At 40.4% G+C, this 20,716-nt stretch overlaps 1 pseudogene; it reads left to right on the forward strand.

Annotated features, from left to right (window-relative positions):
- Positions 1 to 20,498, forward strand: part of LOC118829674 — a 36,989-nt pseudogene extending 16,491 nt beyond the window's left edge.
- The last annotated feature ends 218 nt before the right edge of the window (positions 20,499 to 20,716 follow it).

Here is a 20,716-nt window from a genome sequence, read left to right on the forward strand (position 1 = left end):
ACACAGATAGCAAGTGTCTGAGGCTGAATTTGAACTTGGGTCTTCCTGAGTCCAGGTCCAGCCCTCTCCATCCACAGGGCCATCTAGCTCCAGGAACATTCCCCTAGTTCAGGGGTGAGGAACCTTCAGTCTCAGTCTCAAGGCCACATGTGGCCTTCTAGGTCCCCAAGCACGGCCCTTTAATTCTGTTAAAGGGCTGTACTTGAGGACCTAGAGGACCACACGTTCGCCACCCCGGGGCCTAGCTACTTAGAACTGATTGGGTCAGTCAAGGAGGTCAGGGCAGAGTGTACTGTACCAAAAATGTACCCTTTGTGGATTATAATTTGTACCTTGAAGATGAAACAACCCCAGGTCACAGTACTCAAACGTGAAGTGTATGCAAGTTTAGCCAAATAGAGCAGTCGAGTGTGGGTTACTGAGAGCAAAGGCAAAAACAACCCAACCAGAAAGAACTGATTGTGGATGCTGAAGCCAGTTCTGTTGGTAGCCAGGCTATTGTCCAGAGGAACAAGACATTTGGGGATCAGAGATCAAGTCCAGCTGTTTTCATAATGGCACCCAAAATGCAGATGTAAAAAAGCCAAGTAGTGTTTTGCTACCACATGTGTATTTGTTTTATTCAAAAAGTAGATCTGATATGGGCTTATCTCAAGCTGCAGTCCACCAGACCAGTCCTGGAAAATAGTACAGAATCTAGGGATGGGTACTATGCTAAAAAATTCACCTCTGCCTCACCAAGCTTTCCAGGGTCCTTTCCACTGAGATTCACACCTAGCTGTAAGGATGAGAATTAAACTTTTGGAATATTTTCTTTTGCTGGAAAAAAAGGATCCCAAATTACAATTATATCCCAGTTTATGAAAGACACCTGAAGCTGTTGTTATTGAATCATTTTCTGACTCTCTGTGATGCCATTTGGGGTTTTCTTGGTAAAGAAACTGGAGTAGTTTACTATTTCCTTGTCCAGCTCATTTTACAGATGAAGAAACCGAGACAAACAGGGTTAAAGTGACTTGCCCAGGGTCACACAGCTAGTGAGTATCTGAGGCTGGATTTCAACTAAGGTCCTCCTGACTCCAGGGCCAGCCCTCTCTCTATCCATTGTGCCTCGGTATGCTGAAATATATAACTCTAATGCCTTTACAGGAGTTGGACATCAGTTGTATGAGTATGAAGGATGACCTGCATCTGATAACATCACAATGTGCTTAGCCTTAGAGTTTCCTAGAAAGGTTGTAGGTATCACCTAAAAGGTAGATACCATCACTATACTGGATATTTGACAGGATTTTTTTTTTCTTTCTTGCAAGGCAGGGTTCAAACTGAACAGGAGGAAGGGTTTTGTTTTGGAGGGTTTTTTTCCTGAAAATGAGTCTGATATAAAGATAATAATTTAAAGAACATGAATATATAAATACATATAAACATAATATAAATAAATAAAATTTATAAATAACACATTATTTGAAATCGTAAAGGAACAAAGTAGACAGGATCCACTGGTATGAATAAACCTGGCAAACAACTCTGGGGATCTAGCATTGATTAGTTACCCACTCTGATCTATTCAAAGCACTGGCAAGATGTTGTTGACAACAAGCTGGGACTCTGTACATGAAAATCCTAACAATCTGTGTGTCTCTAGCAGAAGCTTAGGGTGGATGGAGGCAAGTGCTTCCTTAGAGCATTAAGGAATCAATACAGTCTTCACTTCCCTAGTAGATCCAGAGATGTTGGACATCCCTGGTACCCAGGGAATGAAAAATATATATGAGCAGGAAACAATACAATGTTTTTATTGAAGGAATGGGATAAAGAATCTGTCTAAGGGATAATATGAACAAGCCATCTCCACAGTTTCCAACATTTTCAAAAGCAGCATGGAAAAACCCCACTATTAGAGATGGAGAACCTCAGGAACTCCCTGAAGGAACTGTTGACCTGAGCTTCTGACTCAGGGCTATGATAGGAGTTCAAAAGAAATTTTGTACTGTCACTCAGATAAGGATTTAAACTGATGACCCTGACAAGCAGATAGGAGTTCAAAAGTCATCCTTGAAAATGCCCAAGGGCATTACAAGAACTTGTTAAGGCTTTTGCAGGAACAAAATCATCACATCTAGAGTGAGAAAGGAAGTAGTCAATTGGAGAAAAATCTTCACCTCAAACACCTGATAAGAGTCTACATCTAATATATATAGCAAACTAATACAAAAATATAAAACCAAGGGTTATTCCCCAATGGATACATGATCAAAGAACATGGACAAAAAGTTCTCAAAAGAAGAATTGTAAACTATCACCCACCATTTGAGAGATTGCTCCAAATCACTAATAATAAAAAAATGGCCATCAAAAACATTATCATACCCAGCAAGCTGACAACGATGACAAAAGTTGGAAATAGTCAATTTTGGAGGGTTTGAAAAATATCCAGCATATTAATACACAGGTGATGGAGCTGTAAATTGGTCTCTTCTGGAAGGCAATCTGGAATTATGCTAAGAAAGTGACCAAAATATCTATACCCATTGACCTAGAGATCCCACTGCAGGGTGTATATCCCAAAAAGATCAAAGATAGAAAGCCAGCCATACACACACACACACACACACACAGAGTAATATATATAATATATATACATATGTTACATACAGTATATATATACATATATTATATAATGTATATAATTATTGAATCATTTTTGTAGGAACAAATAACACACAAGAAACATGTGTAGCTGTGAAAATACATAGCAAGGCATATGCATGGGGGACACATGATTAGGGTACTTGAGTGAAAAAGTACCCATAGGTGAAGCTATCAACTGGTCTTGAAGAAGATACTAAGATCCTTTCTTCCCATTCCCTTTAGAAAGGATGTATGTGGTGTTCAAGGAGGACTAGCACCTCTGGTTTGAGGGCCTGCTGACCCCTTTTAAAGGCTGCTCACCCACCTTTGGTATCCACCTTTCACCCAACTCTTGCCTGTGGCTCCAAGAATCTGCAGCATGCACAGAGGCCACACCCAGGCAAACCCTCTCAGCAGACGAGTTAAACCAGGTTGAAGGTAAATGACAGGACTCAAAAAGTAGGTGAGTGAGGGGGGTGTTTATACCAAGCATGTGAAAACTTGCCCCAGTGGAATGGGCGGATGAGAACAATTTGTTCCAACCGCCATGAAGGCAGCTAGAGCAGGTGCTATTGAGAACTTAGAGCTCGGTCAAACATCAAAGACCCCAAGGTCATCTGCTGCATCCTGGGAATCGATGATTGTCTTTACTTTTGTCTAGCAGTGGTAAGACTGACTGGCAGTGGACTTCAATGATTCTGGGAGAGTGAGGCTGACGATTTTATGCAACTCTACCTCATTTAAATCCAATTCACTTGAAAGTCAAGGTATTATCCATGATGTCATTAGTCCTCTTTGAAAATGAAGGCTAAACAGCAACTGACTCTCACTTGCATATCCCACCTAGGCCTCACCTATTTCCACCCCATCCCCTTTCCCTTCTCTGCCCGGAGGCTGGATATTTAATTAGCCACCATCCATTATAACTGCTTGTACACTTTTAGCCCAGGGGCGATTTAATGGGCCTCTTAGGTCTTTGTGGTCCCTTTCTCTGCTGTTTTCTGGAGTTTACTCAGATGAAAAGTTATTAGTATAATCACAAATGCTCAGAGCTCCTACTTAGGAAAATTCCTAACATTACATCTGGCTCTTGGTCCTAATTAAGGCTTTGTTTATCTATAACTAACTCCTGGCTTCTATATATGTTTGAGGTAAGGATACCCATAATGTTTAGGTAAAGAAATTAGCTGGCCATATTACAGTGTCTGTTATTGGACAGGTACAGGAAGTAAAAGATGGGGAAAGAGAAGATTTTGGGGGAGAGGGTGTCCTTAGGTAAAAAGGTAGGTTTACAACCGATAACTTCAGTGCAAGTCTTCTATTCTGAGATGCTTTCAGAGCAGAGTGTCCCACCTTGATCTCTTTCTTCTCTGCAGAAGTTCAGCCTTCCTTTATATTTTCACTTTTTAGTTTCTCCTTTTTTAGTTTCTCCTTTCACGATTGTTGTCCCTGTGCTGATCATTCTTTCCTGTCCTCGTTCAGTGAGGGGTGGGGGGTGTTCCCTATTCACTCTGCCTCTGTCTCTCCAAGAATATCTATGTCTGTTTTAGAACTCTTGGGAGCAACTCAAATCACTCTTCTAATTTGTGGTAAGTAAAAATGATGCTGAGGTACAGTTTTCTTCAGGGAAAGATCATATTAATCTTAATTCATATCAAATGGTCACATCATCTTAATAACAGTAGAACGGGTTGTCCTGGTACTTCAGTAGAAAGCCAAGGACCTCAACATGATTAATTTATTAGTGAGGTTAGCAATAACCAATAAATTGGGTCAGTGGTCTCTTTCAATGACCAAAGACAGGATCTTTTAAATTTAGGTGTGTCTTTCTTCTGATTGGCCTCACAGTACATCGTTTGAACCTTCCCTAGCAAAATGTAGACATTTTAGTGAGGAGGTGGCTTAAGAGTTCTCAGTTCCTCCCTATTCATCACTGGTGGAGCTGGGGCAGGACCAATCCTCAGGTGATAGGATTAGCCTTAATATGCCCCTCTCTGACACTTAAGGCATGCTAGTTGCTTTATGAAATCTAACTGCCTCTAACAATCTTGGCTAGAAAAACAAAAACTATATTAATCAGGTTCCCTCTCCCTCTCCCATCCTGTTTGGCCTCCCCCTTGGAGACCAAGTCACCTCTAACTTTGATGAGGAAAAACAAGGACAAGAGATTTGTTCCCTGGGAAGAGCCCAGCCCAAGCTGGTTACAAGATCATATGATTTGTGGGCTGGGAATGATCACATTACTCTATCATGCCCCATAGAACAGCCTGACTGTAAGAAATGGGAGGAGGAGTTTTGTTTCCACAGAACTAAAGGTGTGCTTCCCTGCCCTCCCCCACCCCAGCTTTAGCAGAGACCAGGCCTCAAGGTCGGTCAGGTGAGAGGTCAGAGGCTTGCACGCATGTGCATACTTTTTGAGAAGGCAGTCTAGGGAATTAGAGAGGCCAAACCCACTTGAACCTGTTCAAACTTATCTAGGGTCTGGTCTTGGTCAAGAATCCAGGCCTATTGATTTGCATAATTTGCATATGTTAAAGAGGGAAAGTAGGGGAAGTAAAAGAATATAGTTTAATCCTAAACTAAGACAAGGAAAATCTAATTAACTTCACTTTTGCTTCTGTATCCTTATTATCCTATTTATATAAACTGTATAACCTAGGAAAACTATGTAAAAAAACAAGAATTGTAAACTAACCATGACTCTAGCAGGAGTGAAGGGAATGGTTACCCCTGTTCCTGCAGCTGTATCAGTGTGAGTGTTCCTGTGAGCATTACACCTGCTCTCTCGGGGAGCATAATAAAATGCCTTCCTCTGCCCACTCTGGTCCTGAGTTCTTTGGGTGTGAATGGGCAAATCACATGGATTTTCCTAGGGTCAAGTAAAGGGAACCAACAGGCAGCGGAAGCTTGCCAGGCTTACTTCTGGATCTTGTTTTGGGGTGTCCTGTGATCCCCACTGCAGTGTTAAGAGGGCTACCACTCTGGATTCCCTAGGGGAACCCTGTAGTCTGCACAGCCTTTTTAAGGGGACATCACTTAGGACTTCTGGCCCTGTCTTGGGAGCCTTGTGATCTTACCGCCATCCTAAGGGGCCATCGCTTGGGTCTTCCTTAGGGTCTGACCCCTAGGAGGCCCTGTGATCCCCACGGATTAAGGGATGGCTACCACTTGGTCTTCCTCTGGGAGTCCTGTGGTCTGTACAGCCTTCCCTAGGGATTTTCACAGGGTTCTTCCTCAGGACTTTGGCCCTGCCTAGGAAGTCCAATGATCCCCAAAACCACGTTTCTCACACTGACTGAAAAAAGTTGGGGTCTGACCAAATAGAGAAAAGGATGGATTTCAGATTAATATGATGCAGCATGATATCAATTTTCCTCAAACTCCAAGATCAAGGTTGAAATAGACACTTGTTCCTCTAAACTGCAAATCCTAGGATGCCAATCCATTCTCAAACACCTATTACATATGTAAAGAATACGTGCGGCCAACACAACACCACAAACCCAATGCTACGAAGCTGCCAGTGGCCTCTGATGACAACATAGGCAAGTTACTTTCTCCACTAAGTTGGGGTCCTGTTGCCTGGGTCCTTCTGCCATATGCTCTCTGCTGAAAATGGCCACTAAATTACACTCAACTGCCATCTGCTGGACATCTCTGATGTTATTCCTTAGCATAGGATTGAGCTTCAAGTAACTTCTCAGAGAGGGAAGGAGAGTCTACCAACTACTTTGTTTCAGGATCTCAAGAGCCATTATTAGCCTTTTTTTATGATGAAAAACCCTGCCAGCTAGCCAGACAAAAGTTTAGGCATCTTCAAGTCTTCTTTTTGAACATTATTTCCTCTTTGTGGGCTCGAGCACCCCAAAATGCCTTCTATTGCTGTCAGACTCCTTGCTGTTAGTTTGTGTTCCTTCAAAAATTCCCAGGGACTCCACTTACCAAAACAGCGAAGGAATTATGTGGAGTGGGAAGGCAAAGCTCTTTTGAATTCCTAATGATTGTCATTCAAATCGATTTGGTGCAAGAAAGAAAGAGCCAGGCAGAGTTAGCAGAGCTGGTCATCTTAACCTTAGCTACTTTGTTTTATATTCCTGCCTTTATTATACATTCCTGCCAGCAACAAAATGACTCATGTCCCTCCTTTAAATTCAGAGTTTTCTAACAGAAGGTTGTCTGTAGAATGATATAATTTTTGGTCAGAGCAACTCACATTGACCATTAATAAGGAGTGGAGGAGTTGAATCTTTATTAGTAGGAGGAGTAATAATCCAATGAAAGCATGGGTCCTTAAAGTACTGGAATATAGCCTAGTCTGGCCAGACTATCTTTCTAGATTATTAATGTTTCCCTTGGGCTTGAGGTGATGATGATGATGATGATGATGATGATGATGATGATGATATAATTTCTTTCTTTTAATTCAATTTTATTTTTTTTCAGTCCCAAATTCTCTCCCTCCCTCACCCATTACAAATACGAAGAATTTCTGATAGTTGCCATGCCCTCCCCTTTATTCCCAGTTTCAGGGAATATGCTTTCTCACAAAAGGAAGGAAATAAAGAAGCATTTATTAAATGTCTACTATGTGCCAGGCACTGGTACTAAGCACTTTATAAGCATTATTTGATTCTCACAACAATCCTGGAAGGTAGGTGCTACTTACAGTTGAAGAAACTGAGGCAGACAGAAGTTAAATGACTTGCCCAGCATCAGAGAGCTAGTAAATGTCTGAGTCTAGATTTGAATTGAAATCTTCCTGATTCCAGGCCTAACACTCTATACACTGTGCCACCTAGCAGTGTGAGAAAAGAGGGAAGTGATAATGAAGAGGTTATTGGTAGGGAACCATAGGTTTCTAGGGGTGCTCGAGACCCCAAAATACCAACACGCCAGGTCCTGCCAAAAGAATTCGACTCAAGCCTTCTCAGCCAAGGGAAAAGACAAAGTTTATTAGGGATTCACCATAATGGGCTGTCTTAAGAAATCCCACCCTTTCTGACGCCCGTTTTCACAAGTCGGCCAGATTCAACCTACTGAGCTAGATTGAATCAGAGCACCTTCATGGAGGCAAGATGGAGATTATATACACAAAGATTGTGGGAGGGATTGAGGGGTGGTCTGGGGTGACTAGAGGAGGGGTTTAAGGAGGGTCTTGAGGAGGAGTCTGAGGAGGACGAGATGAGGTCAGAGTCCAAGAACCAAGAGAATGGAATTAAGGGTTGGAAGTAGCGGAAGGCATGGATACTGATAGTATCAAGTGTGGGAAGTAGCTGAACAATAAAGGGTGAGGCTAGGTAGAGATTTGGGCCTAATGATAATGTAAGGCTTATGGCCTTAGGGAAAGGCCAGATCTAGTTGGAAGATTCAAGGACAGTTCAAGGGGGCTCCCAGAGACTGTATTCCAGATTCAAGGGGGTTCCCAGAGACTGTGCCCTCATCAATACATGGTCTAGCGTTTCCTTTTTCCTTTTATTTCCCTTGAGACACAGACTTCCTAGTTGCCATGTTGAGAATAGGAAACAGAGTGCTGTGATCACACAGGGGCTCCTTATTCACCTTGTAGGCAGGCAAAACTTTCTTTCGGATTAGAGACCACTGGGCAGCAGTTGAAGGCTGATTTATCGCATAGTACTAGCTTCAGTGACTGAGAGCAGAGGAGAAGGAGCCAAAGCCAGTACCGTGGAGATGATAAGACTCTGAAGCAGAGGAAAATACCAGAGCATAAGAGAAAAAAGGTCTCCAGTATTTGAAACTCTCACCTGCCATGAATCCTAATGAATTGATGATCCAAGGCTTAGGGGACCAATCTTCCTCACAATTCCTCTTCCTGGGGCCATTCTCCATAAGCTCCTTCTTCTCCCCCCTTCATCATCTCATATCACTCATATGCCTTTTTGCCATTATCTTCCCCTTCAACCCTTACTCTTCACCAAGGCAAACCCCATTCTATCCCCAAACCTGCCACAGATTTCCCCCTCTGTCATCCCCATCCTTTCACTTATTTTCAATCTCTCACTGTCTACTGGATCATTTTCTACTGCCAATAAATATGCCCATGTCTGCTCTACCCTCAAAAAACCTTCACTCGATCCTTCCATCCCTAAAAACCATCATCCTACTTCTCTGCCCTTTGTAGTTGGCTAAATTCCTGCAAAAGACCATTTACCTACAATAGATGCTTCCACTTTCTCTCCTCTCTTTTCTTTACTTCTCACAGTCTGGCTTCTGACCTTACCATTCCACTACAATTCCTCTCTCCAAAGTTATCAGTGTTCTCTCAGTTGTCAAATCCAATAGCTTCTTTTCAACCTCATTCTCTTTGACCTCTCTGCAGCCTTTTACAGTGTTTATCACTCTCTCCTCTTTAATACTCCCTAAATTTTGAGGACATCACTCTCTCCTGGTTCTCTTCCTACTTATCTGACTACTTCTTCTCAGTCTCCTTTGCTAGATCATCATCCAGATCACTCCCTCTAACCATAGGTGTCTCACAGGGTTCTATCTTGGGCCCTCTTCTCCCTCTATACTACTTCATTTGATGATCTCATTAGATCCCATGAACTTAATTATCATCTCTATGGTAACAATTCTTAAATCTACGTACCCTACCCCAACTTCTTTACTGACTTCATCAATCTCAAATCTCCAAATGCCCTTTTAGACATCTCAAACTGGTGTCCAGTAGACATCTTAAATTCAATACATCCAAAACAAAACTCATTAACTTTCTCCCTAACCCCCTTAAACTCCCCCACCTCACCATGCCACATTACTTTCCTTATTACTATAGAGGGCAAGCACATCCTCCCAGTTGCTCAGGCTTGCATTCTAGGATTCATCCTAGACTCTATCTTTCACCTCCCATATCCAATCTCTTACCAAGGCCTGTTGATTTTACCTTTGCAGCATCTCTTGAAAATGCCCCCTTCTCTCCTCTGATACTGGCACCACTCTGGTTCAGGCCCTTGTCACCTTATGCCTTGATTAGTACAACAGCCTGCTGGTGGATCTGCCTGCCTCAAATCTCTCCCCACTCCAGTCCATCCTCTATTTGTCACCAAAGTGATTTTCCTAAAGTGCACATCTGACCATATCGCCCCTCTACTCAATAAACTCCACTTGTACCCTATTGCCTCCAGGATCAAATACAAAATCCTCTATTTGACATTCAGTACCCTTCATAGCCTAGCTCCTTCCTATCTTTTCTACCATATATTATTCATTCCAGTGACACTGGCCTCCTTGCTATTCCACAAGACATTCCGACTCTCAGCTTCAGGTATTTTCTCTGTCTAGAACACTCTCCTCCTTCAGTGCTGCCTACTGGCTTCCCTGGCTTCCCTTAAGCCCCAGCTAAAATCCCATCTTTTACAGGATGGCTTTGCCAAGCCCTCTTAATTCTAGTGCCTTCCCTCTGTTAATTATTTCCTGTTTTTCCTGTTTATAGCTTATTTGCATGTATTTGTTTACAAGTTATCTCTCCTATTAGACTGTGACTTTCTTGAGGGCAGAGACTGTCTTTTGCCTTTGTTTGTATCCCCATCTCTTAGCACAGTGCCTGGTACATAGCAGGCACTTAATAAATTTTGATTGATTGATTGCCTGACCTTGTTTATATTCTATGGTCTAGAGGTGGGTCCCTAACACATACATTTTCCCCCATTCCTTTTCCACTATCCACAAATAAGTGCAATTTAGAAAGTCTCTGACACTTCTAAAAAAAAAAACCTAGGAGGGTAAGCAGGAGGAATTTGGACAGGTGCTTAGAAGGAAAAAGCTCCATATAAGAGCGCTGGCATGAAATAATGAAGAGCAAAATGAGCAGAACCAAGAGAACATTGTATATAGTAAAGCAGTATTGTTTTAAGGATAGCTTTGAGGGAATAAGTTATTTTGCCTATTTTAATTACCCAAATTAACTATAAAGGACATATGAAGAAAGTCACTATTTGCATCCAGAGAAAGAACTGATAAACAGAAGTTTGTATAGAATAATCTTACATATGTGTGTGTGTATGCCTATTTGTATCTAATGGTAGCTATCTCTAAAGTGGGGGAAGGGTAGAAGAAGAAAAAGAAATTTACATGATAATTTTGCTGTATATTTGAAAGGAATAGCAAGTTGTGCATAGTAGATTTGCAGTATCATGTGCAATTATCTTTTTTATTGTGCTGTGTTATGGAAATGCTTGTTTTATTCCATAAATTAAAAATGAAATTTGAAAAAAAACATTATCAATAACTAGGTCAGGGGTGGGGAACCTGTGGCCTTGAAACCACATGTGGCCTTCTAGATCCTTAACTGTGATCTTTTGATTAAATCCAAATTTTATAGTCAAAAGGCCACATTTAAGGATCTAGAAGGTTACATGTGGCCTCAAGGCTGCAGGGTCCCCACCACTGACCTGGATAAGTGTACAAATAAACAATTAAAATTTAAAAATAAGAGCATTTAACATTTTTCCTCTCATTTTCACTGCTTAATAAATGGTGTGACCACTGAATGTTAGGCACCTGTGTCCTATCAATGTTTGAGTCATTGACTAAGATAGGAGATTCCAAGTGTAGGGTAGGGATTCTAGAGTCATAATCTCCTATTTTTTAAATAATTTTGAACAATATTGCATATTATCCTCTAGCTAAATTTTGAATCTGGCCAGCATAGCTTTCATCTACTCAATATCACTACTTGCTCCCACGTGGTGGAGCACAGGTGGTCACTCCAGCCTTTTAGAATATTGTCCTCATGTAGCAGAGGAATTCTGGTGAAATTATTTGGTGACTTGAATAGATCTCTATCCAGAGGGCAAATCAGATATGGTACTCCTTTGCTGGATACTTAGTATAATGACTAACTGCCTCTTTTTGGGCTTAAGATAGAACATGACTGCCCCAACTGTCACATGAGTATACATAAAGTGTCACATGAAGCCCACAAACATCACAAAAGTATATGCATAAAGAAAGACAATTTATCTAAAATCAGTATCTTCTTCAAACTAAAAATTATGGCTTCAGCTTCACAGAATTTCCTCCAAATTATCTGTCATACTGTAAAAAGTCTCTGGTAAACAATACAAAACTTCCTCAAGTTGATCCTTTCAGGGCATTTAAAAGAGAATGACAAAGTACCTAAAAACCTATATTGCCTGTTTGATGGGCAGATCACTAAGCTGATCCATCGATGTATATGTATTGGATAGACACTGCAACTGGACAATAAGCCAGACTCAGAACTGAATAGGAGAAAGAAGTCAGAAGAGATTAAATTTGGGAAATTGTGCTATGCTTTCAATGATCCCAAGGTGTTTATTTCCATAAAAAGCCCATCTTATGAATACTAACATTACCCCAATGATGCTATATGCCTGGATGGACATCATAACATCAGGAGAATCAGAAATAACTCAAAGGACAATGGAAAGACTCATGGTGGGCAAATATAGTCTGCAGCATCATACCAGTGATGACTTAGAAGCAGGAAGGATATGGATGACTAGAAAACAAGCTAAATCAGTCAAGTTACAAGAAGAAGAGCCATCAGATAGCTAAGTACAACCCTAAAATATCAGGGGGGAGAAACACAGAAATAGCCCTCCAGCAAACTGGAGGATTTGTGGAAAGATGTGAGCAAGACTCGGACATGACAAGGCATAGAGGGGGTTTTAACTGCATCAGTAAAGGAGATGCTCACACTGATGAAACAACAGATCCACGTATCAGGGACTTAAGAACGGCATTGTTCAGGGCAAGTACTGCCTCCTCCCATCTGCTTTGTCAACATGCACAATATGAGTACAGAAATGACACTAGATCATGCATGAGCCTGAGAGAAATGATGCCAAGCTCTATGTGGATCTGAAGGGAGCTTGCAGAGAGACATTTCAGGAGAGCAATGAAACAGTTGCAAAGGGAAAGAGACTAATTGCTGGCCACTCATTCCACAAGACCCAAAGAAAAGAAGCCGGTGCCAGAGAGTGACATTGAACTAGCAGCAGAACCAACCTGATTCTCCACTCTGCTGGGACCTTGCTGAGGGCAGTACTTTGAGTCACAGGAACTATGAAATACACTAAGGAAAGAGAAGGCCCAATAGAAGAGGAAAGAGGTTCTTTTGACTGGATGAAGGCTCAGAAACAAGTCTTTTCTGTGTCTATCACTGTGCTAAATAAAACCTGTTCCATAAGTGATGCTCTAAATTAGCCTAAGTGCTTGTAGGGGAGATGAAGTCCCTTTTGTTGGAAGAAAAATGAGCCAGAAAATTAAATTCCCAGAGTTTCCAGGGGGCATACAGTCAGGATTTTTCTGAGAAGTTTCCCAAATTGTAGTCAGGGCTTCAAGTCAGGAGGAGCATTCCTGACCCTGGGGTTATATATATTAAGGTATAATTTTATATAATGGGGACCTATAATAAAGCATAATGTTTTTCATTCTCTTACTTCATTTTACCTATTGAGATGCCCTTTTGTATCTTAGTTTCTGTTGTGAACTATGCTTAAAAGTTACAAAACCACATTTACAATTTTTTTCTATATTTCATGCTATCTCTCCCTTTATACACAACACACAACACTGGCCTTTTTGTTGTTCATCGAACATGATCCTCTAGTTTATCTCTTTACCTTGGGCATTTTCACTGGCTGCCTCCCATGCCTGGAATGCTCCCCTCCTCATAATCTGTCTTCTGGCTTCTCTAGAAGCCCTCAAGTCCCAGATAAAATCTCACATTCCACAGGAAGCCTTTCCCAATCCCCCTTAATTCTAATCCTCTCCCTCTGTTAATTATTTCCAATTTATCCTATATATAGCTTGTTTGTACATAGTTGTTTATATTCACTTCCCCTTTAGATTGTGAGCTCCTCAAAAGCAAAAACTGTCTTTTGCCTTTCTTTGTATCCCCAGAGCTTAGCACAATGCCTGATAAATTGTAGTCACTTAATAATATTTGATCAACTTATTAATGAGTTGCTGTTACTTCAATCTTTTCCCCTTAAAAACTTCTTTACAACTGTGAATAAATTGGTTTTTTCCTCTCCCTGATCTTCCTCAGCACATGGGAGAATCAGCAAGAAGCCTGGATAATTTGTTCACTGGATAATCAGCCCATCCTTGTACACACATATATGAAGTTTGTGAAGGCTTTGTTAACTGTAGGCTTACATTCCTGACCTGTGTTGAGTTTCTGCTGCCTTATAACTCTTAGGTTTTTTCCTTTCTAAAAATGTTTCAAATATCTACCTTTTGTACTGTATGCTTGGGTTCAGATTTGGAGGATAGATCCCTTCACTTCATCCTGAGTTCCAGTGGTCTTTGGAATATGTTATTCTATTCCCTCCTCCTTTTTCCAGTGAGTGTACAATAATCTTTCATTATACAAATGTCCTTTCCTTTATATTTAAAGGTCTTTCTCCTGATGGTTTGAAGAACTTGTTGTTTCTGAATCAAATTATAAGATTTAACTACTGTTTGTCTTGGAGTTTGCAGCCTTGGGTTTTTTTTCCAGGAGGTAATTTGTGAATTCTTTCAATTTGAATTTCATTTTTTATGTTCAGAAGTTCTGGGCAGTTCTCTTCCTTTATTTCCTTGATTGTGGTGTTAAGGTTTTTTGTCCTGCTGTGTTCTTCTGGGAGAACTATGATCCATATGTTTTCATTGCATATTAAGTACATATGTTCTTGTTTCTGGTTCACTTTTTCCAGCCTGTCTTTTACTTCTGTATATTTACATTCCCAATCTATTGTTCTCTTTTCTTTCATTGGCGAGATTTACCATTGCAGATTTGAGTTTTTATATTATGCTCATTATTTTTTGCTGTGCAGGACATAAATTCTGCTCTCATAATTAAACCATTCAGGAAAAATGTGTTATGGTTACATAGTTTCCTCAATTTCCACAGATCTTCTGTCAAGTATTAGATCACTTTCCTTCATTTTTCAGTATTTATTCATAGATACCCAAACTAGTTTACTAGATCTGGAGACCATATTTCCTTCTATTGTCACTATTTTTTCCTGTTGATTTATCTATTTATGTTCAAGCTCTTTATGATTTCTTCTTCCTGGAATGTTTGGTACTGTTAGTCTTTCCCCCTCTATTATTTTCCTTATTGCTCACTTCTGACTCTCTCCCTTCTGCTTGTGGCTTCCTCTGGGGTTATATCTCAAAGGGTCTTGGCCTCTTTCTGTACTGGGCAATTCACAGTTCACTAGCTTAGGCCTCTGCCCCACCTAACTTTTGGGTGGTCAGAATTGACCCCAACCAGATGCTGTGCTCTTTCCTCAGGTGTAATGGAGTGCTACACAGCTCCCCACATACAGTGTCCTGTCTTGATGATCTATCCCACTTTCTCTGGTCCTTAGTTATTTGGTCTGGCACTAAGAGTTCAGATCCTGCTGGCCCTGGAAGTTCAAAGCCTGTTTTCCCCAGCACCAGTAGTTTAGAGCTACTAGCAGTTAAGAGCTTTGTAGCATTTATGCTTCCAAGTTGTAGCAACTAGCAGGTTTTTTTGTTCCTGGATGGACCCCTAGGTCTTATTCAGTAACTCTGAGCAAGAATTATTCAGTTTACTCCAGGACCACCCACATCCTCAGACCCTGAGTGAAAGTTACAATAGAAGGATATGGAAAATTACTTCACACTCATCAAATTTTTAAGAAATGCATAGCAACAGAAATTGATAATTGTTAGAGTGACTGCAGGAAAACAAACCCACTGATACACTATAGTGTAGCTATGGATTGATCTGGCCATTCTGGAAAGCAATGTGGGACTCTAACCCAAAAATCACTTAACTGCATACACTTAGATTGAGTGATGCCATGATGATCAAACATGGTGGAAAAGAACCCATATGTACAAAAATATTTATATCAGCTTTTTTTGTAGTGGCATAGAACTGGACACTATGGGGCTCTCCATCATTTGGGAAAGTGGTATTAAATTCAAAGAGAAACAGGGGCCATTAAGCCATACATAAGGATCCCTGTAGGCCACATGTTGACTTCGTTTTAAAGCACGATATTAACTAGGCTTTATTGTGTTTATTTTGTTAGATATTTCCCAATTACATTTTAATCTGGTTTGGACACACTCAGAAGTGTCATGGACTGAATGTGGTCCATTAGCTTTGCATTTGACACCCCTGATTTGCGGAATGGCTGAACAAACCATGGTATATGTATGAATGGAATGCTATTACGCTGTAAGAAATGACAAAAAGGGACAATTTCAGAAAAACTTGGCAAGATTTATATGAATTAATGCAGTGAAGTGAGCAGAACTCAGAGAACAATAGCTACAACAATGTAAAGAAAAAACAACACAGAAAGACCTACAAACTCTGATCCATGAAATTATCAACCACCATTCCAATGATAAAAAAATGCTACCTACCTCCTCACAGTGAGGCAGTAAACTCAGGGTGTAGAATGAGACATGTTTTCAGACATGACCAATGTGGAGATTTGTTTTCCTTGACTATGTATAGTTGATACAAGCATTTGGTTTTTGCCTTAATAGCAGGTGATATTGGGAGTAGGAGGAAAGGCAGCTAGCCATAGAGTTCCCAAAATTTTTAAAAGATGAAAAGTAAGAAAACAGGGTCATTGAAGCCTTTTTAATGCACAGAAGGAAGATCAGTAGAAAAAACAGACTAAGAAGGACAGCTTTGAAAACAAGTTGGATTTGTTGTCTACGTAGAGGGAGAAACAAGGTACAAACTTGCAACTTCATTGCAAAGCCTTTTTTCTGTTTTGTTTGGAAATGGAAATGTATGGAAATTTGTATGGAAATGCTACTTTTATTTGGAGTTTGTTAAGTTCTGAAATGAAGAGGGAAAAAGGAAGAGGAGAAGGAAGAAGAAGAAGAAGGAAGAGGAAGAGGAGGAGGAGGAGGAGAAGAAGAAGAAGAAGAAGAAGAAGAAGAAGAAGAAGAAGAAGAAGAAGAAGAAGAAGAAGAAGAAGAAGAAGAAGAAGAAGAAGAAGAAGAAGAAGAAGAAGAAGAAGAAGAAGAAAGAGAGAAGAGGAAGAAGAAAGAAGAGGAGAAAGAGGAAGAGGAGGAGGAATCATCCCAAGGGCAGTGGGTGAATGCCCAATTGGCTCCCTCATGGCTACCTGCAGAAAACTAAGAGTGTGCAGTTTTCCTAGATAACACTTATTCCTAGATATCCTTATGAATGGAAGGGATTTCAGAGATCATCTAGTGCAGTGGTGGAGGGTCACATGTGGCCTTGAGGCTGCAAGTTACCCATCCCTGGTCTAGTCCAACTCCCTCATTGTAGAAACAAGAATAATAAGGTTCAGCTCTTTTTTGGTGGCAAAGAATTGGAAATTCAGGGGATGCCCATCAATTGAGGAATAGCTGAACAATTTGTGGTATATGATTGTGATGGAATATTATTATGATATAAGAAATGATGAGCTAGATGGTCTCAGAAAAACCTGGAAAGACTTACGTGAACTGATGCAAAGTGAAATGTGCAGAACCAGGAGAACATTGTACATAGTAACAGCAACATTGTAAGATGATCAGCTGTGAACGACTTAGCTATTCTAAGCAATACAATGATTCAAGACAATTCTGAAGGTCTTATGACAAAAAATGTTATCCACCCCCAGAAAAAGAGCTGATGGAGTCTGAATATATATCAAGGCATACTTTTTTAATTCAATTTTTCTTGGGTTTTTTATTTTGGTCTATGTTTTCTTTTACAAGATAACTAATACGGAAGTATGTCTTGCATGACTACACATGTATAACCTTTATCAAATTGCATGCCTTCTCAAAGCGGGGAGGAGAGGAAGGGAGATAATTTGGAACTTGATTTTCAAAACAAATGTTGAAAATTGTTTTTACATGTAATTGGGGGAAAATAAAATACCAAATTCTTTTAAAAGAAAAAAAAGAATAACAAGGCTCAGGAAGGATAAGGAACTTGCCCACAAATTAGAGATTTGTCACACAGTTAGAAGGCAAATTCAGATCCTCTGACTCCAAATTCAGTTTCCTTTCCATCCCACCTAATCAGGTCACCTCTCCTTTAGACCTAAGTTCACTCTTTCAAGTCACTGAGGTATACTTGAAAGCTATCAACAATGATAGAACCCAAGTTATTAAGTTACAAAATGAGATGTCCATGATCATGCCATTCTTGGTACACTGGCCCCTCATTTTAGAAATGCAAATTAGATAATATAGAGAGATCAATTTCCAAACCTTAAAGTGCTACATAAATGCTAGCTATTTTTATTATTATTATTATTATTTAGGAACTTTATGGTGTAGAGAATAGAAAGTTGGCCTCAGGGCCAGGAAGACCTGGGCTCAAATTGCATCTCTGACATACACTGCCAACATGACCCTGGACAAATCAATAAACCCCTCAGTATTCTTGACAAGTCTCTGAGATCCTGAGTTACAGAGAAGGTGCTGACTTGCTTTGGGAGAAGGCAGTTCTCTCACAGGGAGTTCGTTACACCAATGAAATCACAAGGGCAGTCCCTAATCCTATCCTTATAGCGAAACTGAGGACCAGAAAGAGGAAGTGATTTGCCCAAGTAAGAGGCAGAAACAAGATTTGAACCCCGGTCTTTTAATTCCAAGTTTTGTTATTTTTCAACCATACTCAAGTTTGAGTTTTAGTCTGTGAGCTCTATGCCAGCAAAGACTACTTTTGCACATAACACAGTGGCTGGCACATAGTAGGCATTTAATAAATGCTGACTGACTGAATCCCAGTGTTACCACTTACTAGCTTAGACAAACTATTTAGACTCTCTGATCCTGCTTCTCATTTGTAAAGTGGAAATGATTATGTTTTTATTACCTATCACACAGAGTTTTTGTAAGGGAAGTATTGCATAAACTGTAAAAGGCCATATAAATAGAATTTTTTTTCTTCTAAGTTTATTACTAATTTATTTTTAACATTCATTTCTTTTTAAATTTTGAGTTCCAAATTCTTTCTCCTGTTTTGCTTCTGACCACTGCTTCCCTTAATCTGCCTTCCCTTTTATCATCCCTCCCCCATATCTCTTATCTCCTTCCCCTCCTATTTCATAATTGGGTAAAGTATATTTCTATACCCAAATAATATGAATGTTTTTCTCTCTTTGAACCAATTCCGATGAGAGTGAATTTCAAGCATTCCCCACCCCACCCCCATCTTCCCCTCCACTATAAAAGCTCTTCCTTGAGTGCCTCGTTTAGGTAAGAAAAGTGTTCCCATTCTACCTCTACCTTTCCCTTCCCCCTTTTCCCAGTGTATCCCTCCTTCTCATGCCTTCACTTGGGGGATGGGGGTGGAGATCATACCAACATAATCAATTTGCACTAATGCCCTCTGGTTATGTAGACTCCTTCTAACTGCACTAATAATGATAAAAGTTCTTAGCAGTTACATGTATCATCTTCCTATATAGAAATGTGAATGGTTTAACTTTATTGAGTCCCTTATGATTACTTTCATGTTTACCTTTTTATGCTTCTCTTGAATCTTACAATTGAATGTCAAATTTTCTATTCAGCTCTGGCCTTTTCATCAGGAATACATGAAAGTCTTCTAATTCATTAAATGTTCATTTTTTCCCCTGAAAAAGGGTTATAATCCTAGCTCCTTTGCCTTACAGAATAATATATTCCAAGCCTTCCACTCCTTTAACACAGAAGCTGCTAAATATTGTGTGACTCTGATTATAGTTTCACGATATTTGAACTGTTTCTTTCTGATGGTTTGCAATATTTTCTCCTTGACCTGAGAGCTCTGGAATTTGGCTATAATATTCCTGAGAGTTTTCATTTTGGGATCCCTTTCAGGAGATGATCAGTAGATTCTTTCAATTTCTATTTTACCCTCTGATTCTAGGATATTAGGACAGTTTTCCTTGATGTCTAGCCAGGGATGGGGAGCCTGTGGCCTCGAGACCACATGTCACCTTCTAGGTCCTTGGGTGACTGAGTCCAAGTTTTACAGAACAAATCCTTTTATTAAGGGGATTTGTTCTGTGAAGTTTGGATTCAGTCAAAAGGCCACACTTGAGGACCTAGAGGGCCACATATGGCCTCGAGGCCACAGATTCCCCACCCCTAGTTTAGACTCTTCTTTTTTTATTGTGGCTTTCAGGTAATCTAAAAACTCTTAAATCATCTCTCCTTGATCTATTTTCCAGGTCAGTTGGTTTTCCAATGAGATACTTCATATTTTATTCTATTTTTTTTCATTCTTTTGACTTGTATTGTTTCTTGATGTCTCATGGAGTCATTAGCTTCTACTAATCCAATTCTAATTTTAAGAAATTATTTTCTTCAGTGAGCTTTTGTATCTCTCTTTCCATTTGGCCAATTATGTTTTTTTAAAAATTCTTTTCTTCAGTGAATTTTTGTGCCTGGTCTCCCCTGCTCTGCCCATAGCTCTTCTGCTTTGCCCCTCACCCCCTGGGAATGTACACCTGCACCAAGTTCATCTCTACCCCTGCCCTTGTGAGGAGCAGCTCTCAGCTACTGAGTCAACTGTTATCTGCAATGGTGCTAAGATGGCCAGAGGTTCAGACAGATGAGAATTTCAGCATCTTGGTAGCATCAGGTCCCTGGACATCATTTGTCCCCAGATGTGTAATCCAAACTAGCACTATCTGAAGGGGCATTTACACAGCAGCTACATTCATTGAAGCTGGGACTACCACAATGGGGGTGGGTGTCTCTGGAGCTGGGACTGGGACTGTACTTGGGAGTCTCATCATTGTTATTACAGGAACCCCTCCCTGAAGCAACAGCTCTTCTCCTACACCATCCTGAGCTTTGACCTGTCTGAAGTTATGGGGCTCTTTTGCCTAATGGTGGCCTTCCTCATCCTTGTTGCCATGTGATGGAGCCATTTCCACCTCTCCCTGCAATGTTTCTGAAGTTTCTCCTCCTCCTTCTGGTCTTTCCATGTCTTGTCCAACCTGTGTGTAACTCCCCCTCCAACTCCCCAGGCAGCCCTGGGGAAAGCTGTGGGCTCAGCATTTGATAGAGGGAAGACAAGTAAATACTGTACTAATAAGCTGTTGAAAATTTTGTGTGTGCAAGGATCTAAGACAATTCC

Source organism: Trichosurus vulpecula, chromosome 8 (assembly GCF_011100635.1).
Source record: "Trichosurus vulpecula isolate mTriVul1 chromosome 8, mTriVul1.pri, whole genome shotgun sequence".
In the NCBI taxonomy this organism is placed as follows: domain Eukaryota; kingdom Metazoa; phylum Chordata; class Mammalia; order Diprotodontia; family Phalangeridae; genus Trichosurus; species Trichosurus vulpecula.